This window comes from Grammomys surdaster, unplaced genomic scaffold (assembly GCF_004785775.1).
Source record: "Grammomys surdaster isolate TR1022 unplaced genomic scaffold, NIH_TR_1.0 126197, whole genome shotgun sequence".
Classification (NCBI taxonomy): domain Eukaryota; kingdom Metazoa; phylum Chordata; class Mammalia; order Rodentia; family Muridae; genus Grammomys; species Grammomys surdaster.
In genome coordinates, this window is record NW_021621002.1 from 1,865,252 (window position 1) to 1,870,219 (window position 4,968).

The window sequence follows — 4,968 nt, forward strand, 5'->3', positions numbered from 1 at the left end:
CACACACACACACCCCACATACACACACACACACACACCCCACATACACACACACACCATACACAGGTCTCTCTCTCTCACACACACACACTCCACATACACACACATACCATACACAGGACTCTCTCTCTCTCTCTCTCTCACACACACACACACACACACATATACACACACACACCACATATACACATATCACACATACACACACCATACACACACACACCATACACAGGTCACACACACCACATATACATACATCACACATACACACACCACACACACACACACACACACACACACTTAGCATGGACTTCCGAGAAGCTGGCCCTTGCAGGGAGCAAAGAGTTTACAATGAGAGAAGGTGAGTCTTCCTGTGTGAGGAAGGCTTGCTCTTGCACCTGGACAAACACTCCAAGAGTAGTCCACAAAGCCACTGCAGGAACTTCAGGGCAGGGGGCTCTGTGGAAGGGCCTCCTCTTCTTATCACAGATGCTTTCATTCTCCCAGCCTCACTACCATTGTGGAGTCTTCAGCCTCACAGCCACCTCAGTGAGGCTCACTTCTCCGTGAAGGTGGGGTCGAGGCCAGACCAGCTCTGAGGCTGTACCTCACAGCCTACCTCCCTCCCAGCACAGGCCTAGAGCAAGGAGCTGTCACCCATAAAGCTGCCACCTGGAGTGAGGTTACAGCTTACCCAGCTGAGAGACGCTCAAAAATGACTGTGGAAAGACTTGGAACAGAAAGAGGTGATGGAGGCAGAGTCCTTGAGGAGGCCAAGGTCAAAGCCTTGTTGTGAGATCAGCTGGCAGAGGGGAAGAGACAGGTTCACAGTGAGGTACCCGGGAATCACCAAGTCTTTCTGGGGTAAGCAGTGAGGAAGAGAGAGTATCGACTTAACTAGTTCTGATTAGGTTTGGTGGCTCCTGCAAGCTCTGGATATTTGCTCTCCTCTGGTCACCGACTCTCTGCCTCTCCTGTACACTGCAGTAACACTCATCAAGGTCAGCAACCTCTTTGCTGCCAAATCTGAAGAACAATTTCAACTCCAGCCTAGCTGGACTCTGCCCACCTGACTGGAAGTCATCCTGTCTTGGGCTACCTGCCCACTCACCATAGATGAGCTCACCCGGCTCAGGGACTTAACGGAATTACATGTAGACATTCCTGGTCTTTGGTCTCCAGCTATTCTCTGGGTTGACCCCAGAATAACTTACTCACTGTGTGTTCCCACTTTGAGGAGTCAAAGCCAAGTCAAATGTTGGAGTCCTAGAAGCCACTCAGACCCTCCTACTAAACCCACACGGTTTCAGCCCAGCTAGATACCCGAGTGTCATTTACTCTATTTATGTCATGTGTGGTATCAAGTCCTGCTTGGTTCCCTCCAGACATCAATGGGACCTAGAAGCCTTTGCTGACAGCACAACTGCAGCCTCTTCCTAGATCTCCTTTAGCTAGGAGCAAATCCTTTCCAAATACACATCTAGCTTGGTGACTCCGTAGCATCAACCTTGAAAATCTGTGTGCCACACACCCCAGTTCCTAAGTATGACACCTGATGTCCCTATCCCTACCTGGCCTTGCCAGGCTTACTTCCCCTTCAGGATTTGAGTGGTGAGACAACACGTCTTTTGGTTGTGAGCCTAACCTTTAATGGATGAGCCATCTCTCCAGTCCATGACTCATGTCTCCCAAGGAAAGGATGTGAAGAACAGGGAGGAGGGAGCCCCAGGACACCACACTTAGGGGTTAACAAAGGAAGCACGTGTCATGAGACAATGGAGAGCGTGTGACAAAGGACAGTGGGTTGGAGAGGGATGCAGAAACACAGGAGGACAGAGAGTAACAGAGAGCTTCAGGAAAGTGACCTGACCTATATATAGGGAATCTACAAATAGGAGAACCTCAGTGTCCCATAGATAAGCGAGTGAGTGTCAACGTACTGCCTCCCAGTACCGTTAGGAGGATTACTGAGTTCCTACATCAAATGTTCTGTGAACAGCACCACACGCCATATATATTGGAGTTGTCTCTGACATTAATTTCATTATTTCAACTAGCTGCTTCTGTGAATCATTCCTTAGAAGAGGGGTGACCCCACTGGGGAGATAGACGCTCAATGGCCAGCTACTGAGAGGCTCAAAGGAAGCATGAGCACGCAGAGGAGTGGCCCAGGGCAGGCTTCGTGTCAACATGGTTCTCCTATCAAAGCCATGACTTCTGGAAGCAGAGGACATCCCTAGCTTCTAGATCTCTCAGAATTTAACTCTTGCCACTTTGGCATTCACACTATCGACACTGGCCTGTGGTATCCTGCTCATACGATGACACCCTCTCGGAGTTAGGCAAACTGCTAAAGCTCTGTATGCTGAGTCCAAGTAGACCAGGACTCAAAGGACCAGATGAGGAAAAGCCACCTATCTCAAGAAGCAGCTATCAACAATTCCGGTCTACCCAGGATGTCTTGCCAGCACAGCACAGTTGGCTGTGACATCATGTCCTTGAAAGAGACCCAACAGTACATCTTTGGCCCGGGCTGACTATGAAATGCCCATGGAGTATGACTCTGTCTGGCCCATACCCCAGAAGCCCTGGCCAGCAGATGTTCCCGTAATGTGGAACATTAGGCCCTGGCACAACCAGGTGCTACTCCAGCTGACAATGTCGGGGAGAGAGGGCATGAATGTGGGGGCTGGGGGGCGGGGGCAAGGAGTGGCGGCACCCAGGATCCAGAGCTGGGGATCAGAGGTAGAGGCAGGGTAAATAGTGCACGTCCTCAATAAGCGTTTACTGAGTGCCTTTCCTGTGTTAGATATACACGAAACTACAAGAGGACCAAGTTGGAGGAAAGGTAGGGCCTCCCTTCTGAATCTACCTAGAAGACACCAAATTTATGTTGTGCTCTTCTCTGCTGTGACTCACAGGTTAGTGTCAGAGCAAGGGCTGAGTGTCTGTCGGTACCCCAACTTGAATTTGCCAGAGCTGAAATCTAGAACAGTGGGTGAGCGGAACTTGCCGGTGCCTTAGGAATAACAAGTGCCACTGGGACTGCTTTCTGCCACATCTGCCAAGTTCCTCGCCTGGAATTCCCAATGATCTACCTGTCACAATCCTGGAAACTGTCCCAGTCCTTCACTCTCTCCCCAGTTTTGTCTTCTCACAGGGCCAGGATAGGAAGAAAGCCCAGAACAAGATCCCTAGGGCCCTAGAACCTATAAAGACCCCTCTCACAACGACTGACCACCTTTAGACTTGGGAACGGAAGCAGGTTCACAAGAGGGCCTTGAGGTTTCTAGCTAGAAACGTATGTCCCCAGCACGCACACAGAACCCATGCCGTTATCCACAGCTCAGCACAGTTCATTTTAGTGGCAACAGAAGCCTTCACAATGCCTTTGCTCCTGTGGCTGTCGTCTCCTCTCCTCTCCTCTCCTCTCCTCTCCTCTCCTCTCCTCTCCTCTCCTCTCCTCTCCTCTCCTCTCCTCTCTTCTCCTCTTTTCTCTCTCTCCTTTCTACTTTGCCTTCTCATTTTCTCATTCATTCAAGAGATTAGATCAAGACATATGAGTCCTGCAGTGCAGAGTGAAGCAAGAGCAGCCAGTCTAGACCTCATGGAGCTTACAGTGGTTAGCAGTGCTATGCTGGGTGAGGTGTAGGTGAGTTTCCTACTGGGGCACGGGGTCCGGGGGATAGCAATAGATAGCAATTCAGTGTCTTTGGGTAGCACAAGTTATTGTTATACTATGCTATAGGTCAGGGGTCTAAAACGAGTCTCAACTAGTTAAAACTGGGCATCAGCAAGACTGCTGGAGGCCTGAGGGAAGGAGCCTTTCCTCAAAGATCTCAAATTCAGGTGCTTGCCAGTGGTCTTTCGCTTATGGTCCCCCTTCCTCCAGCTTCAGAATTAGCACCCCAGCATCCTAAGCCTCCTCCCTTCTCCTACTTCCTCTCACTTTTAAGGACTCTCATGACATCATACCACATTCATCCAAGCAACTCAAGACTTCCTCAGGGAAGGTGACATATTTGCAGGCTTGGGCTGAGAGTTAAGATTTCTCTCAAATGGTAGCAGAGGATCTGCCATAGAAGGCAGAGATACATCCAGACAGAAAGAATATCCAAGTTATCCAGGTTCAGAGAGATAAGCAAGAGTGGGACTGAAGGCCATGCCCGGAGATGGTAGTATCCCAGGGAGGATCAAAAAGCTTGACTCAGAGTAATGGCAGCATAGATCGATAGGCCTCTGTAGGACAGTTTAGAGACTGGAACACCGGGGCATGGGGAAGGACAGGGCTGGAGTGTGCCACAGATGGCTGGTGCTCCCCCATGACATTCATGTGGCTGCTACCCTGAACTCTAAGCCCTTGGAAAGGAGATCAAAGAGGTGAACTAGTCTCTGATGCTACCCCAGGGCCTCCTCTACCTTTCTAGCTCTTCCTTCTCAGTAGCACTCTTGAGACCACATCCAAAGGGTATCAGTGTTCCAACAGGGAACCTGGGTCTCTTAATGTCCAGACAAAGCTAAATTCCATCTCCTCGCTACAGCTAACTATACCAACCTATGACTTGTTTAAGATATATAAATATATATCACTGGGCTAAACTCTGGATTTGAAAGTTGGCTTGTCACTGCAGCATATCCTGTGCTTCATTGACTCACATACAACAGCGGTAAAAAAGTGGATGTCATTCTGGCTTCTGACTTGGGCACCTGTATGGACTGATGAAGATGCAAATGGGTGAAAAGATGGATGGATAGGTGGATGGATGGATGGATGGATGGATGGATGGATGGATGGATGGATAGACGGACGGACGGACGGACGGATGGATGGATGGACAGATGGATGGATGGATAGATGGATGGATGGATGGACAGATGGACGGATGGATGGATGGATGGATGGATGGATGGATGGATGGACAGATGGATGGATGGATGGATGGATGGATGGATGGATGGATGGATGGA

The 4,968-nt window shown here is 49.7% G+C and overlaps 1 protein-coding gene across 4 annotated transcripts in view; it reads right to left on the reverse strand.

The window, feature by feature from the left end:
- The window catches only part of Adcyap1r1 (ADCYAP receptor type I), a 38,085-nt gene that overhangs the window by 25,799 nt on the left and 7,318 nt on the right, over positions 1-4,968 (reverse strand). The gene's annotated exons all lie outside the window — the stretch shown is intronic.